The sequence below is a fragment of the Capra hircus genome, chromosome 3, assembly GCF_001704415.2.
Source record: "Capra hircus breed San Clemente chromosome 3, ASM170441v1, whole genome shotgun sequence".
NCBI lineage: Eukaryota > Metazoa > Chordata > Mammalia > Artiodactyla > Bovidae > Capra > Capra hircus.
The window spans coordinates 65,188,545-65,207,028 of record NC_030810.1 but is presented as its reverse complement, the minus strand read 5'-3'; the positions used below and the strand labels follow the sequence as shown (position 1 = coordinate 65,207,028).

Below are 18,484 nucleotides of genomic sequence, written 5' to 3'. Positions count from 1 at the left end.
AGCCCATTTGATTATTCACTAATTTATTTATCCACTCTTTCATTCAAAACCTGCTTATTGAGACTCTATAATGGATGAGGCACTGCACTGGGAACTAGGGTTCAGCACTAGAGGAGAATTTTCTGTTCTCATGTTGTTTATTTAACCTGACAAGAAAAGGCGGGGTTCACACTTACACGTGTGATCCAGCTTTCTTCCAGAAAAATCTAACCACTCCCAGCCACACAGCTATTTAATAGTCATCAATAAGCAGTTTGCTTTCATTACATAATGAAGGCCCCACGTGATCTAAATCATAAAAGAAAACAGAAGAACCACAAGCTGGTTCTCATGTGGTATACTTTGATTTCTTTTCCTATTTCAGTTTCCCTACAATTTCTAGCCCTAATTCTAGCAACTAGTTACATGATCTTAAACAAGTCACTTAACATTTGTAAACCTTGAATTTTTCTCACATATACAATTCCTTTAGTTAATGTTTAGAAGATTTTTTTTAAAAAACCTCAAAAATATACTTTCAGACAAGCGTAAATCTTTTCAGATTCACTGTCTTCAAAGAGCCTCAGGATATTTGCATTATGGTTGATCAGGTAGGACAGGATCACACAGGGTCGGAGGCTGCCCAGTCTCAGCATCAGGAGTTTTCTACTCACCTGGAGAGCCCCTGGAGTCTGGCCCTGAACAAAAACACATTATCTGGACCTGGCATCATTTACCCAGCTCAGAACACAGCGGCAGTCTTGGCAAGAGAAGAGGTGGGAGACTGCGTCTGTGGCACTTGCTGCTGCTTTATGGGTTTGCATTTGTCGTGCTAGGATTCTCTTTTCATCTCTTTTCTTTCTTTTTCCTTTTCTAATTGACACAGTGCCTGTACATTTAAATACTTGCAACCCGGTGTGGACATCTTGTATAATAGCTGTATTGGTTATAATGGCCTGTAACAGAAGTGACTGATTGAGACCCAGGAAGAATGTACTAAAAATGAAACCCCATATTTGATGTTTTCTCTATAACAAAAAAAATAGCCTAATTATTTAATTAAGAACAATGGTCAATTATTATATAACTGAAAAAATGTTGGATAAAATTTAATATATATGTGTGTGTGTATATATATATGGCACTTAAAGCTTTTGAGTTCTTTTTCCACTAAACCTGAATTTTCAATCTCTGCTTTAGTTGTTTTGGCTCTTTGTTCACATGAACTTTCTTTCACAAACAACCAGTATTCTGAGGTATTTTGCTGACCAGATCAAATACTTTGAGATGAGTGACATCAAAAGTCTTTAGATAAATAGGCTTCTGAAGTAGCAAGACTACAGGCATATGCTGATATCATGACAGAATATTTTGAATATAAGTTTTGTCTTTTTTTTTTTAGGTTTTGCATTTTTTTTTAATGAAGGTAGAAATTTAGAAATGAAGTACCCCCAAATCCTCATGCTCCCTGGCTGACAGGTCCTCCACCTCAGCATTCCTCCTCTGGATCTTTCAGGTTCCTTACTTCTGGTAAGGATGTGGTAGGATGGGACATCCCTGGCGACCCAGTGGTTAAGGATCTGCTTCCTAATACAAGGGACATGGATTCGATTCCTTGTCCAGGAACTAGGATCCCACATGCCCTGGAGAAAGTCCAAGTGCCATAGCTAAGACCCAACACAGCCAAATAAATAAATAAATTTTTTGTGAGTGGTAGGACACATTCATTTACACTGAAGGAAGCTTTGTTTTGTTTTTAGGTCCTAGGCCTTTATATAAGAACAAAATGATGAGTGATGTGGGGATTAAAGTTAGGAGCATCATCCTACCTCACCTTCCCTCCAAGCAGTTTCTCCAAACTCCCTGTCCCCACACCCTTTGTGTTCCCAATTCCTTTCTTAGTGAATGAAGAACTTAATCCCAAAGCCCTGGTACAAACCCCAGGGTTCTCTCCTTAGGTCTCCCTTCCTCTCCCCCCACACCCTATTCCTGGGGAGAGCAGGCACCTTGGTTTGAATGCACAGGAGAGCTTGGAGCGGTGACAGACACTGAGGGAAAGGCCTCACCCTTGGGGACTGGGATGTAGGGGTACAGCGTAGTGACATGAGGGCCCAGATAGCCTGGCGTACCAAAATGGGGCCCTGGTGTCCGAGGAACAGATGTGGCTCCCCCTGAGAAGGCAGACCCAGCAGTATCAAAGTCCTCTGGTTGGAAATAGTCGCTGCTTGATCGTTTGCCCTTCTGGCAATGGTTGCAGAATGGCACCGGAACCACGTCCTCCTCTAGCCCAGACTGCTGGGCGAAGTGGCTGATGTGCTGCCGAGTGGGCTTCGGGCACTGCAGGAACAGGCTCTCCAGGTTGCCTCTCACTCGGTTCTCCATACTCATCTACTTTCTCTTCTGGGCCTGCACTAGGACCTCTGCCTTGCATATCTCCTGCAGATTTTGTTGTTGTCAGTTTCCTCCACCCACGTCTGCAGCAGAGGCCACAGCTTACACCTGTTCTTTGAAACTGAGTTGCAAAGCCTCAAATTGACAGGTGGTCCTTTGGCTGAACACCTTTCCAAAGAGTGAGCCCAGGTGAGCCCCACATTGGTCTGGGTATATCCCAGGGTGATCCTCTTCTGCTTTAGGAGTTTGGCAAATTGTTCCAGGTCTTTCTGAAGAGCTTTGATGTCCTGGGACTCCTCAGGGTCCGCTCCAGTTTCTCCTTGCCCAGCTTCATGGTGCCTGGGTCGGGCGGTGCAGTGGTCCGGGGAGGCCCCCTCGGAGTTGCTCTCCACCCTGGCTCCTGCCTCGCCCTCGGGCTGAGGCACCATCCAGGACACCTCAGGGCACCGGCCCCACTCTAACCTGCGGTGCAGAGCAGGCCATCCCTCTGCACAAGTCATAGGGTAGGGGCACAGGGGAAGCCCCCACACCTCGCGCTGGGCACAAGCTCCAGCCAGATTCCTGACCCACCCGGAAGCCCTTGGAAGCTCATCCAGGTCCCAGGATGAACCCAGCCTGGCTGTGGCCCTCCCTGCTGATGGCCTGCACCGCCCAGCAGGGGAGAGAAGGCCTGAAGGAAGTTTTAAAGATCCATTAGTGCACTAATAAAAAATCTTTCTTCGGGAAACAACTATGAAGGTACTTTTTATGTCTTCTTTGTGATTAGGGGTGAGAGAAAGGAAGAAACATATGTTTTTGTATATATATATATATATATAAGTTTGTACTTAAAAACTACCCCCTGAGTTCTTGATTATCTCAAGGTGAAGACAGTGTTAAATTACTTGTGGTGATGGCCTGTCAGATTGAATATATAGCAGAAGGACAAGGCAAAGGGTAAAATGGATTCAATGCAGACTGAGCTGTGGGGTTTGAGACTGCCCTAAAGGAGCAGAGAAGGGAGGTGAGGGTGGTGTCCTGCCTTAATAAAACCCCACCTGTAGAATGTGGATGGCTTTCTTTTGACTCCAAACTAGAGTCTCTCTTCTCTGTGGTGATTGGCATGTAGGGACTGATACTCCTATGAACACACATGAAGGAAACAGGCATCTTAAAAGATGAGGATTTATGTTCTCAGAATAAACATCGGGAAGTATCAAGTTCACCCCCCTGGAAACTACAAGGGTCTGTTGTTATATGATAGGACCTGGGTTTACTCAGAACTCACAGGACATGTAAGGTTTTAAAACAGATGTAGTTGGTCAGAAAATGGTAGCAATTTACACCAAAGGGACTAGAAGGGAGGATGGAATCAGATAAACTCTTTAAAGCATTAGAGATTTTTGAGTCTACAGTTGCCCTGACTAATTTGGTAGCCACAGTGGCTATTGAGCATTTGAACTGTGGCTGATCTGATTTGAGATGTGCTGTAAATGTAAGATGCAAAATGTCTTCAAGAAAATAGGTTCTGAAGACTTAGTTATGAAAAAGAACGTAAAATGTCTTGTTAATCAAGGTTTCATACTGCTTATATGTGAAAATAATAATATTGTGGAAATGTGGGACTAAATAACATACTGAGTTAATTTCACCTGTTTCTTTTATGTTTTTTCTAATATGACTATCAGAAAATTTTAAATTATTTATGCAAGAAAATTTTATATTACTCACATTTACAATATACATTATCTTTCTATAGGGTAGGACTGCTCGCAGGAGCAAGCCCTCTGTATTTGAATGTGGGTAGATATAAGAAGGATGCTCATGTTAAGAATTTTAAAACCTGTGTTCCTAAAATAAATTCTGTAAAATGGTGTAACAACATAGCTTATTATGACGTGGAATTGGCTATGCCATAGGTTAAGTAGCTTATCCCATGCCTTAATAACACTATTCAATAAGATCCCATGTATGTATTGGCTTGGAATAGAAGTGTCCTATACCTACCAAAATGAAAAGAGAAGGAATGGATATAAAGAAACTGTTAACACTGGGGAATAGAAGCCATTCATTCAATACATAAAAGTACTTTTCTGCAACTCCCACAATTAGAGAAATTTCAGAAACAATTAAAGGATTTGGAAGTCCCTGATGATGATTCACTCTGAGAAAGTCTATTGTCTTAAAGAAACCTCCAAGAGAGTCAAAGAAGCATATGCTTTAATGGGATGTTTGCTATTTGAGGACTGTGTTCTAGGTAATTTCCAACATGCTGAGCATTTCCTTCATTTTTCTCCAGAGGAGTCCTGCATGAATTGGGTCTTCAAAGAGAAAATTTTTTATTTCCATATGAAGTCAGTCAATGTCCCCTCCACGTTAACCCATCCTTCAAGGAAAGACACCTTCTTAGAAGACTGTTCGACCACATTGCTCATCACTCCTGAGGTGTTTTTCAGTCCCAGTGTAATTATCTCCATGATGGAGGAGGCTCCAGATGCATTTATTTGCCCCTCTCTGCGACTGGAAAATGTATTCCATACTCAGTTAAAGTCAGTAATTAAAACGACCTAATCTGCATTCACTTTGTAACCAGCGGCTGAAACTCCCTCTCTGTCAACCCCAGAGGTGGGAGGGCTGCTGCATTTAAACCCACACTGAAGATCTCTGATTGGCTGGTGCACAGTTAGAACAGGTGAAATAATCTAATCTGGAATATTGCTCTCCTCACCTTTTTTTAATAAAGATTTGCCTCACCACAGACCTTAATATAACAGCAGTAAAGGCAAGAGAGGAAATTGGAAACACGGCCAGGAGTGTGCCTTATGGTTCATAACAGCCCCAAATTGTAACTGTTTATTAAAACTAACACCCTTTTGTGAGTGAGGGTGTGGATCAAAATATCCAGTGGTTTCTCTTCTTCAATATTCCCTTTTTTTACAGCACTGAGTTTAAGTTTCAGAGTTTCATTAAGTTTTTAAAATTGTTTCTGACTGAAACATTGACTTTAAAAGGCAACTTGTCCGTAATTTGTCCCTGTTCCTTATTTCCATTATTTCTTTCAATCTGTAGGAGATGTCTATGGATGGATGACCTCTTGGGCCACTGGGACAAGAAAGAGTTAAGGCAGGTGAAGGACCAGAGGAGTCAGAAGTCCAGAGAACTGCCTCACAAAATACAATTAAGGGCCTTTCCCAGGCCCACGGTGCTCTGGTGCTGCCAGAGGTAAGGAGGCCGAGCACAATGTTCTCCTTGTCCACACACCTCCCTTTTGTTTCAGCAGCATTTTGCCTCCCACACATGCAAAAGTTTGAATTTCCTGTTGGCTCTGAGGTGAGATTTATAACATTTATTAAGGTTACTATTCATTGTGAATTTACTGGGCAATAAGCCTAAGAGCTTTTAGGGGTTTAATTGCCTATGTTTACGGGGGTTGCAAAGCTCCCCACAGAGTCACTGTCAGCCAGGTTGGCCAAATGTGGACTTCTTGGAATGCCTGGGGCACATGTCCTAGTCCAAGGGGAAGGTCAGGGAGAGCTGAAGGGCTCAGAGGAGACAAAGCCCTCAGGGCATGAGATTGGTTTTTCTTCTCTGGCTGTTTTGGTCCACTTCCCGCTGGCTCATCTACCTCATTCTGGCCAAGTCTGAAGACACATTTGAATGTTCCGTTCTCTCCAGGAAGAAAGAGAAATAATTTGAAATAATTGCATAAGGGAAGGAGAGAGGGAAAGAAGGGCTGGCGGTGGAACTGAACACACATCGCAGACGTAATATGGGCTACATAAGCCGTCTCATGTGTATTGTCACGCTTAGTCTTCACAGCAGCCCTGTAAGGCCGGACTCCCACTCCCACTTTACGAATGAAGAAATTGAGGCTTAGAGAATGAAATCACTTGCAGAAATGAAGACAGCTAGTGAATGGAAGAACCAGGATTTCAACTCCGTTTTTCTGTGGCTTCCGAGTCCTGGTTGGGAGCTCCACATTTCATTCACTCTTGTTTAGCCCTTGGTTGCCGCTCATTTAACCTAAGCAATTGGTTCAGGTGTGTCATCAGGACATTTGAAAGTACAAGGTTAAACTTACTTTTAAGATGGTGGGTTTGTTTTACTGCAGAAAGGTAGCTTTTTTGCAACAGCCTTAACCCTTGACCTCACCAAACCCTTGTAGAATGGAATGAATGCACAAGAGTGGAGTAAAGTCAACTGAGCAATGCTATGGGCCGGGCAGGACAAAGGGACTGTAAAGGGTCTGTCAGTCTCTGAGAGGGAGAGCTCCTGAGGCAGTTCACTAATTTGATAAAAGAGGGGGGAAAAGTTCTGGTTCATTTCATCCATTCATTTATTCAACAACTATTTGGTATGCACTTACTGTGTGCTAAGCACTGCATTAGGCATGAGGGATGCTAGATACTTCAGCAACTCTGCCTGCTCCCTTCCTGCTGTGCAGAGGCCACAGGATGCTGCTCACGCCCTGTCTCTTAAAGGCTCTTTCAGATCTACCCAAGTTCTGTCACAGTGACAAATTTCTCAGGTTTCCTAAACAGATGGTTTAACAAAGGGAAGAAACAAAGTAAAAGAAGTAAAAGAGTTGATGAGCAGACAGTGTACTCTTTATGTGAAAAAAATAAACAAACATAAATACATATACATACATTTGTATATAGACATAGCGCTGGGCTTCCCAGGCTGCGCGGGTGGTAAAAGAATCTGCCTGCCAGTGCACGAGACCCCAGAGATGTGGGTTTGATCCCTGGGTCAGGAAGATCCCCTGGAGTAGGAAACGGCAACCCACTCCAGAATTCTTGCCTGGAGAATTCCATGAACAGAGGAGCCTGGCAGACTATAATCCATGGGGCTGCAAAGAGTCAGAAACGACTGAGTGATCACACACTTACATAGTGCACTCTTCATATCTTCACATGACATAAATAAGTTAGTTATATATATATATATACACACATACATAAAGAGGCATGTGTTCACACCTGTGTGTGTAAAATTAGCCTGATGTACAGTCCAAGATGCCATTACAAATTTGACTGGTCTTGTAACAGGCAGAAAACCTACTGGCACAGAGGACTAAGCGGTGGAGCCATCATTGTTGGAAATGTATTGTTCAGGACATTTGTTAACTTATTGATGTGGCAGTAGAAGTTAAATCAGATTCAGTTATTCAGTTGAAGAATAAATTGGAATATTTTTTTAAAAAAGCCACTTTAAGCTTATGTATTAAAATGACGAAGTCTTAAATAGGGGTCTCTTTTTCTAAACAAAAGATATGCAAATTGCAATTCAAGATTTATATTATGATAAAAACTGAAATACAAAAGAGTCATTATCCTGCAAAATGTAAAAGTACATTGCTTCATGAGTCTATAATGATATAATGGGATATTGATGTAATAAAAGGTGTCAGAAAGGAGACAATGACCTTAAAATTTTAAGTCAGAAACATTAGAATTGAACAGTAAGTATCTACCCACCTAACTATCCATCTATCTATTGCATATTTTAGAAATTTGAGGTGAGGAACAGTATATTTCTATCTATCTGCTGATGGTGTAGCCATAATAAGGGGTTTGGGGTTAGAGAATGGGAATTATTTTTCACATAACCATTCCAACTCTGAAACTGGATAAAGATTTTACCTTGAATATTAGATTAATAGGACTATCTTTCCTAAAAATCAGTGGTGTGTTATGAAGCTTGGAAATCATTCCTGGCCTAGCCACAGGACAGCAAATGTCAGGGACGCCAGTTCTCCCTGCCTAAGTATGAAAGACTCGCTCACAGTGAGTTTGCAAGGACTCTTAGTTTTTAAGATGATGGGAGCAATTTACAGTTAATCACTGTGTGTCACTGAAAAAGGATGGATCAACTTAAAGACACTGCAATAGAACACAAAAGATTTACTCTATCAAATCACAGGGAAATTGTAGGAAACTATTTATACTTGAAGTTATTCTACTGGCTTATTTTAAAAAGGGGAAGCGTGTGTGTGTGTGTGTGTGTGTGTGTGTGTGTTTCAGGGGAGACACACTTAAAGTAATCAAGTGATACACCACATGTGAAGCAGACGCACAGGCTTGTTCCCACTACTAAACAGAGTAGAAGGCCTGGTTTAGCTTTATTTGGCAGGAATTTATATACTTGCTTCACTATTTGATCTTAACTTAAACAAAGGATGTTGGTCTCAGCCACCACTGATTTCAGGATAACAGCCCTCTTTCTGAAAGGCACCGGAACTGTGACACTTCGAAAATCAGATGGTTGCACAGTATGGAAGTTTCTTAAATGTTTATTTATTGTAGTGAGCCAAACCCTCCTTTTCTTGTTTCAGAGTGTGCGATCAATTGCACTGAAAGCTGTAGGCAGAAGGATCTTACTTTCACACAATTGTCAGAACCTTGGCGAGGCCATGCAGAACAAACCCAAACAAACCAGGGACTCTAAATGAGGCCTAAGACCCTACTCTGAGCCCAAACTCCTGATAATTTTCCAGTTCAGAAAGTTGCTGAGGGTCCTCTGTCAGGGTGAGCTCATGGTTTATGATTTCAGAGCCTGTGCAACGCTCCCTTCTATTTCATCTTGACTTAATGTCATTAGTCTTCCTTCACAGAAACCTGAGCGCTCATTTTCTAATCTATCTAGATGATACGCTGACAGCATTTTCCCTGATCGAGACTTTACCATTTATGTCTCTGCCTCTGTTAATCATTTGCAGAAATGAGATTTATAGTAAAAAGGATTAAATCAATTCTGACTACCTCCCAATTCTTAGGTTTTCGGGGATTTTTGATGAACACAGAAACCATGGCCCCTCAGAGATGCTTTCCTAAGAAGATCTTTCTTCGCTCTGTGAGGTGGCCTTTCAGCGTCTCCGAGTCTCTGTGGATCATAGCGGGTCCACTTCTCCATGTTTCGTTTGGCAACCACGCCTCAGAGGCTACCCTCGGAGCAACTCAAGCTGCTTTTGGTTGGAATCGATGAGCGAGCCATCCGTTCTCTTCTCCTTCACTCCCCATCTTTCCTTCATTCTCTTCTTCCCAGTCCGAAGATGAGCGCCCTTAGGAAAGGTATCAACCGACTTCGATTAAGTGTTTGTCTTTGGAGTTTCTCATCATGGGGTATATTGTGACATTTTTAGCGGGCAGGGATTGAAGAGAAAAATCGCACTAATCGAAACTAAATCATAGTTTATTTTGTTCCTTTCTAGTTTCTCTAATCTCTCACTGACTTGAAATTGCTCCCATGTGTCAGGCCTTGTGCAAGGCTGGGGACTTTCACGAACATGCAGTCTTCCTTCCGTATTCGCAGGGGCCAGGTTCCAGGACTCCCATGATACCAAATCTGCGGTAGTTGAAGTCCCTTATAGGAATATAAAATGACGTAGCATTTCCATATAGCCCACACGCACCCTCTTGTTTACTTTAAATCATCTCTACATACCTAATACAGTGTAAGCGCTACGTTCGTAGTTGCCAGCACAGCAAATTCAGGTTTTGTTATTGAGAACTTTCTGGAATGTTTCTCCCATATATTTTCAGCTGTTTGAATCCACAGATGAAGAACCCATACTCGAGTGGGTAGTTGTTCCCTTCTCCAGGGCATCTTCCCAACCCAGGGATCAAACCCAGGTCTCCCACATTTCAGGTGGATTCTTTACCCCCTGAGCTACCAGGGAAGCCCTATAAAAGGTCAAGTCAACTGTAATCATTGTCTTTCTTTCTCCTCCTCCCTTTGTTCCTTCCTTCCCTTGGTGGGTTTCTTTTTGTTTTTGTTTTTGTTTTCTTTTTTCCAAATTTACTCTTATTATTTTGCTTAGTTGCCTTGGATTTCTTCCTCTGATCCTCATGGTAAATACAGGGATAGCATTTCCTGAGTTTTTCTTCATTCTGTAAATCCTGTTTATCCCACGAGCTGTGCTATCCAGCAAGGACAGTGATCATATTGACATATCCTTGGCCATGTGTCTAGACCAGAGTCAATGCCTTTAAATTCACTGAACCACGTACTCACCAAAAGTCATTCTAAATCATCTGCTCTATGTCATTCCATTTTCTGTCTACTGCAGTCTAGAAAATATCTGGACCATAGTATTCTCTGTTTGAGTTCCTCTGTCTGGCCCTGTGTTCATCCCCTTGGTCTAGGGAGACATGTTGGCTTCTCTGGCTTTTACCTTTATTACTAGATAGATTCTTGGTCCTTTAACACAAAATGCAGATCTTTCAGACTCTCCCCTTTTGGGGCCACTCTTGGAAACGATTTGATACTAGAGATATAGTTAACCTATACACCTAGAATCTTTTTACATTACCATCTTACTTGGTTGGTATAGGGCTTGCTGCAGCCCCTGGGTTTAAGGGGGTAAAGGTGAGTAATGTGTCACACATTTTGGCCTCAGTTTGGAGTGTCTTTTTTCGCCATGGTGAACTGGCTCATGTCTGTATATTTTAAAGTCATTGTGTCATTTCATTTTTCCCCGGGGGTTAAATATTTTTATGTGTAGGATTTGTATCTTATACACACAAAGATTTGATTGTCCAAGATCCTAGCAGTGGTTGCGTACACTGCGTCTTCACAGGGATTAGACTTGGAGTGGTAGAAGCACCCTACAATTTTTGGACTGAGATAGTATGGAGGCCTGAACACTGTAGCCACAGACTAGGAAAGAACCAGAAAGTTCACCCATACTAGAAAGGTAAACTTTTGGCAATTCCTCAAGATGTGACAGGTTGAAAAGGAACATCAGAAGTAGGAACCAGGGTACCTCACTTTTTTGTTAGTTTGACATAAAGGATTTAGCAAGTAGGAATAGAATAAGAAGCACTACTAACTCTGGTTTCAAGGATTCATTGAGTCACATTGTGTGGGGTGCTCACCGCCATCAGTATTCACAACACCTCCCATAAACACCGCATTCTGCTGAAGATGCAAATTCTTATAAAATACAGTTCTTCCTTTCCAAGAGCTTATGATGAGTCTAAAAGAGACCACTACAGGCTTAAATGATAGAAAACACTATATAAGACTTGTTTGGACTATATTACTCTGAGGGTGCTCCAAAGACAATACAGTAACTGAAACTGAGAAGAAGGAGAACCTTGCTTAAAGATGTGGCCTACTTCACTGGTGTGTACCTGAGAAGTCTTATGGGACTAATGATACTGGGCTGTTACTATCTTAAAATTCTTAGCAATTAAATCTTGGAATGTGTTCTGTAGGTGACACTCTAAGGTAGAACGGAGCAGGCACATGAACAGGGAATATACATATACAATATGCATGTCTGTCTGTCCTTGCTGCCCCATTCACACTTGGAATTCACAATGCCCCAGATGTGTGTACAATTCTGTTGGACCTACAATATGAGGGAGTTACTGTGAAAGACTCAAAGCAAGTACAAGGTCAAAATGCTATATCCATGACTATAAGCAAAGGAGGAGGGGACACTGATATGTCCCAGTTGCTAGGTTTTTCATTCCACCAGACGTTGCTTCAAACATAGAACACATAAAGAAGCATGGTGTTCTAAGAAATGCAAACAATCAAAGAATCATATCATATCCTTCTTACTCATGTTACATCCATGTGTTAGCCAATCACTTAAGCTGAAAATGATGACAGAGAAGTAAAGGAAGTGCTAGGGCAATCCAGAGTCCTTGTTTTCCCCTCTTCCTTACCTTTCCATCAGTCAATTGAAGGCACCATGTTGGTGAATGTGTATGTATAGATAAATGTGATAAAAACAGTTGAGTTAGCTTTGTGTACCATTTCCACTCTTTGGTAGCAAAATACATATGCATGTACAAACTATGAAATAAAACTTATGCAATTTCAGTAATTCTGCACATAATATAAATACTTTTGTATTTACATTTAAAACTGGCATTGCCAATATAAAGATGAACAGTAAATAAAATTCATGCTAATAATTAAAAATCTTTATTTTTGTTTACTTAGAATTACATTAATAGAAAATTTAAAATATGACAATTCAAAGGAGATACCACAGAAGAAATAAAATTTTATACTTCTTCCTGTTTTTGAACAAAGGCCTCCATATTTTCACTTTTTGCTTGGTACGACAGACTATACATGCCCTGCCTGAGGGTCTTGATTGAAAGATGAAACTTGGGAAAGCAAAAAGCTTCTATTGGAAGGGCTACTTTTATGCCCTAAATTTGTTTTATCTGATTTGGTCCATAAATACCATAAGGAAAGTGTGAACACTCAAAAATATTTGATCTATTGATTCAAAGCTTAGAAAATTAAACCCACCCAAAATACTTTTTCATTTTAAGTTTTCTCTTCTGGTTACTCTATGCTCTTTAAATTTTTTTATACATTCAATCCTTAAATCTTCATCTGTAACAGACTTAGAGTAAGGTATAGGGCAAGTCAACTTAGGTTCTTCTCAAAATGTTAAATCATTACCCATGACCTTAGTTGTCTCCAAAATTACATTTAAACTCCTGATTTTCTTTGTAAGTTCTTTATAAACATTTATTTTAATTTCCATTCATTTCTATTCACTGACTGTCCATGCCCGTAAGTTGCTGTGGGTTCTCAGTTCCAACCCAGCAACCATCTCAATAGCTCATTTATGGAACGTGCCTCTTCTACCTCTAAGTCACATATACCACCCTTTCTACCTAGAACAATCTCAGTGAGCCATCTGATTACTTCTATTTCTCCCTTCTCTCAATGCAAAAAAAAAAAAAAAAAAAAATGGAGATTTCTCAGTCTCACTCCACCTCAGCTCCACTACAGATCCACCAAAAGAGACGAAGAAGTACTTTATAACTATAAAACACTATACACACACAGAGCATGGCTATTAACATTTTAATTATGTTGAGAACAGTTAATACTTCTTTAAGGCTTACTATAGCCAGGCAGTGTTCTAAACCTTTGTGTGTATTAATGCATTTATATTCTCACAACAACACAGAAAGTTTAAGTAACTTGTTAAACAGCTGATAAGTGGTGGAGGTGGGATTCCACCCCAGAAATCCCCCATTTACCCTCCTAAGGAAAGATGTGGAAATTCTCAGGAGACTATACCTTAGTGTGCCATCACACTGATCAATTAGCATGTACTTAAGAAGACTCTGCTTCTATATGCCCAAGAGAAAAGGAGGGCAGAACACCCAAATTTTTATATTGACGATTGCTTGCCAGAAAAATCCACTCGCTGTTTGCCTCTATGTTTCTGTCTGGTTCAGCTTTGTTTTTTAATTCTGAAGCACAGACCTTCTCTGGGAAGTTAGATTTGGCTTTGATATTTCCACCCGAGACTGGAGTTTGGAGAGTGTGCTCTCTCCCACAGATGCTTACTTGAGCTGTGTGACCACCAGCCTAGGAGACTCCACTGCAGTCTGCTTGGAACTTCCTACAGGACCACCCAGAAGCTGCAGCTGGTGCTGAGTACCACAGTGGCTGCCTGTTTACATGACAATGTGAGTTGAAGGAAGTGGACAGTACCTGCTTTCTGCTGTCAGCCAAGAACTCTATTCCCATGGAATGATTTGATGTGTAATCTAGAAATATTCAAAAGTTTTAAGCCCCAACTATTTTCCAGACATGGGGAAAAAACTGGGGCAAAGGGGAGTTTCTCTCTGGATGCTGGCAGCTTCTCTCTGGTCCGGCAGAACCAGCTGTACGTCTGGGACCATGGGTCGGACAGACTCCAAATATGCTGATCCTCAGATAGACCACGTTGAAAGAGCCATTTTCTCATACAAAGACTTTCCATTGAATCATGTCCTATGCACTATCTCTGGCTTCTCAGAGAGGAACAACACTGAACTTGTAAAGAAAACAAAAAGTGTCCTTAAAATCCTGGCCCATATCTTTTGCGGATAGCCAAGTTCATGCCTAGCTGCCCCAGGAGGGCATTTGGCAACAGTCGCAGAAGAAAGCTTTTCTGTCCTGATGAATAACAGTGTCCGGAAGAGCTGTCTTGCAGGGTGAGGGGTGCCTGTGGAAGGAAGGCAGAGTTTTATAGAGCTGTTCGCGATGCCTTTATAGCACACTTTAGGTAGCGGATTTTTCGCTGAACAGGTTATATTACTTCTGTGTTTTTGTAAATCAAACTCTTTTTTACAATTTTGTTTTGGAGCACTTCAGAGGGCTCACAAATTAAAGAATTTCTAACATCTATTTCCACAGTAAATTCAGATTTTCAGAGATCAAGTTGCCTTAAATTGAGGGGGACCTGTATCAACAACTTGGTCCCTTCAGTTTTGCCCTTTCACCAGGGCCATGTCAAACCGTCTGGACTCCATGAGGCTAACATGCCCTGGGAAGGAGTAAGAAGCAAGCAAGCCACCTGGAGAAAAATGTTGCAAGTCGATGAGATCTCTCCTCTGTTGAAGGCATAAAGCGTATTCTTTGGGGTTGAGCCTTGAGAAGAAAAACACATTCAGATTTATTGAACTGGTACTATGCACCAGGCATTTAATTGCACAATAGCCCCATGAGGGTAGAAGATATTGAGATAAAACTTAATAAGCACCTACTAGCCAATGGGCACGAAGCTAGTAACTGCATTTTTAAATGTATTGTTTCATTTAGTCTTTATAATTAGGGTTGCCATAGTTAGCAAATTAAAATCTAGTTAACATCTAGTTACATTTGAATTTCAGATAAGTAACACATTCTTTGCAGTATAAATATGTCTCATACAGTATTGGGGATATACTTATACTTAAAAATGTTTTCTACTTGAAATTCATATTTAAGGTGGAGGGGGTGGGGGGGTGGTGTTGTATTTTATCTAGAGAAGGAAATGGCAACCTACTCCATTATTCTTGCCTGGGAAATAACAGGGACAGAGGAGCCTGGCAGGCTACAGTCCATGGGATCACAAAGAGTAGGACACAACTTAGTGATTAAACCATTACCACCATCTGTATTTTATCTGGCAATGCTATTTGGAAGAATCCTAAGAAGAAATGATTATCATTCCCATTTTACAATTGAGGAAACTAAGACTCAGAGACATTTTTAAAAAATTGCCCACAATAATAAGTAAAGGTAGAGGAGTTGGGATAACTTTCTGTTTGATTTTAAACCCTATACTGTCAGCAACTATGCCATACAGTCTCCTCATCTAGGCTAATAAATACAGTCAGTTTTATTCAGTCAAATAAGCCGCCTCAAGAGAAAGAACTCTCTTCAATATTAAGTACTAGATATTTATTAATGATCTTCATAATCCAAAGCCTTGTGCTAGGGCTGGAGACAAGAAAAGATGCATACGAGGATACTTTAAGAACCAGGACCTGCTCTCATAGGAAAATATAATGTAGTGGAGAAGATGAATGAGAGATAAGGAGAGGGAGTTGAAGGACAGGGAACTGAGGGAGAGGGGAAAATGCTAAATATATTTCTAGTCAATTTCAGGTGTTTTAAGCAGGAACATCAGTGTTGTAGTCGACTCCGCTTTAAAAATCCTGAGGTCCACTTTAGAGAGCCTTGGTGGTATGGAGGTGGGGTCCTGAGGAAAATGAATGGCCGTCCTTAGTGTCCCTAAGGAGCAAGATTCCTATAAGAGATTAGCAGCTGCCACTTTGTGCTGTCACCAATGCCCAAGTCCGTGGCTCCAGGTTACACAGAGACTTTCAGAGTTGATGGTGGCTGGGCTGTCACATTGCCCACCTCACTGATACCAGGGTCACTCTAGCAAAGCTGCCCAGTGAAGGCTACCCCTTCCTCCCTCAGCACTTTATGTGAAACCTGCCCATTCTGCCAACTTGTGTGAAGATGGCCGAAAGAGATGTGCTTAGGAAAGGCAGAATCCAAGAAAGCAAGAATTAGAAACAAAAAGAAATTAGAATCATCATAGGATAATATCTGAGTTCTTCCTCAAGCACTGCGTTGGATATTTTTAAAGTTTTATTCCTAAACATCACAAGAAAACAATAAGGTAGGAATTGCTCTCTCTTCCTTACAGATGAGAACACTGAGACTCAAAGATGGTGAGGGACATACTGAAGGTCACACCGTAGGATGAAGAGCTATCTACTCTGAACCATGCTTTTTGTATAGCATCGAGTTCCCTCCTTAAAACAAAGAGAATGGGACCTTTTCCCCTGCAGGCAGGCAGGGAAATTTAACTAAACAGCAAGCAGAAAGAGATGATGTTCAGGGCCTTGGTGAAAAGAAATGGGGCTGAATCTAATACCATTCTCTCTTATCTCTAATTGAAGCTGAGGGTAGACATGCCTGTTTTTACAGCTAACATCAAAAATAGAAATCAACACGGTACAAATGAATATCTAATACTATAGCTTACGGTATGATTCTTTTTCCTATGTCATTTTACAAAATAGAAAAGATTTGGGAAGAAAAGCTTAGACACAGAAAAGGCTTATGTCTTGATAGTAAGGACTGTTTTAAAGTTGAAGTTCTGGTTTTGATAAGAAAAAGCTTTTAAGAGTGCTTTTTATACAGCATTGTATATCTGTATTTATAGTCAATTCCTTCCTTCACTTTGCCTCTCTTGAGCTACAATGCTAACTTTCCCTTCATATTTTCCCAATGGTTAACATTCTGCTTCTGAAAATTATCCATTAAAATTTTATCAATTTTGTGTTTTGGTGAGACAGTATGAGGAAATGCCATTGTGAAATTAGATTTTTCTTTGACATCAGGCGCCCAGTCAGCAATCCAATCCCATGTGTTTCTATTGAGACATTAAGGTTTGATATAATTTTGGGCAGAAAACATTTTAAAAATGAAACAATTGAATTTTCTAGATGGTCTTGGGGACCACTTAGCTTAAGAGAATACACTTCCAAATCAAAAGCCTTTCAATCATTTTAAATATTATTTGGATGATATTTGCTCTGTATGTAGTAGCAGTTTGAATTTGTATTGAATGTTTGACCGGCTCATGCACACATAGATGATGTATGAAATTATTATTTCATATTTTTCTAGTGTTTGCATTGCAAGTGACATCTGGCTGACAGGAACTTGGAGAAATGGGATACGAAGTGAATGCTGCAGTTACCACAAGCATCGTATTTATCAAAAGGTTTAAGGTTGGCCTGTCTTTGTTTAACATATGAAACTTGGAACATTGACTGGGAAGCTCTGTGTTTTTGTGTTGCCTGAATGTTTTAACTGAGCTGTTTAGGAAAAGCGCAGTCAAAGAATAAACACTAATTGTATTATTTGTTCTGCTCATGAAAGTAAATATTATACATTCTAATTTTAAGAAAACACACTTAAATTAGATTTGATATAATTTCCATACATTTTGCCTGTATTCAGAGAATTTACAGACTTCATGTTAGACAAACATGCATATTGAGCACTAGTCATCATTATTCAGAAAAGGCAATGTAGACGGGAAAAAAAACTCAACTACATTTTTAGTTTTATTTTCTAATTTGTGAATGTGCAAAATTGAAGGAAAACGTGAAAACATGTAGTACAATGTTTGCAAGCTCTGACTGTTGAAATACACACATATAAACATACGCATTTTCCTATTCTGCCTTTTCATGGAGGTCATGGTGCCAATTATGAATTTAGTCACGAGAAATAGCATCCATTCAACAAAAATTTATGAGCGTACTACTTTGGACTGTGTTCTAGTTGGGTACTGGAAAAATGCAGAGGAATCAGACAATTCCTGTCCTTAATGCACTCACAATCAGGTAACAGAAGAGGTAAATATGGAAACCATTAAGTTCAATAGAGAGGTTTAGATGCCATAAGAAAAGAGTGGAAGCATTGACAAAGTTGGACAAAATGGTTACAGTGGTCCATCTACCAAAGGCAGATGGGGAAGCAGAAAATGCATTATGGGGGCTACTGTGAAAGCCTTTCAGGTACAAAAATAAAACATGCTCATTTTTTGAAACTTGAAAATTTCAGCAAAGTAGAAAGATGACAAAAATCATCCTTGTTATTATTGTCTAAAGATAAATATTGCCAACTTGCTTCTAACCTTTCCCTCCATTCTTTTCTCAATATATTTAAATATATTTAATTTTGGAAGCATTGTGATAGTACTGCAAAAATATTGCACATATTAAAAAAGAAATTAGATGCTGCATTCCCAAAACCCCAACATCACTGTTGAATGCATTTCCATGTTATTTTAAGCTCTTCCTATATA

At 40.4% G+C, this 18,484-nt stretch overlaps 1 pseudogene; it reads right to left on the bottom strand.

Annotated features, from left to right (window-relative positions):
• Window positions 1,963–17,875, bottom strand: LOC102184302 (annotated as a pseudogene).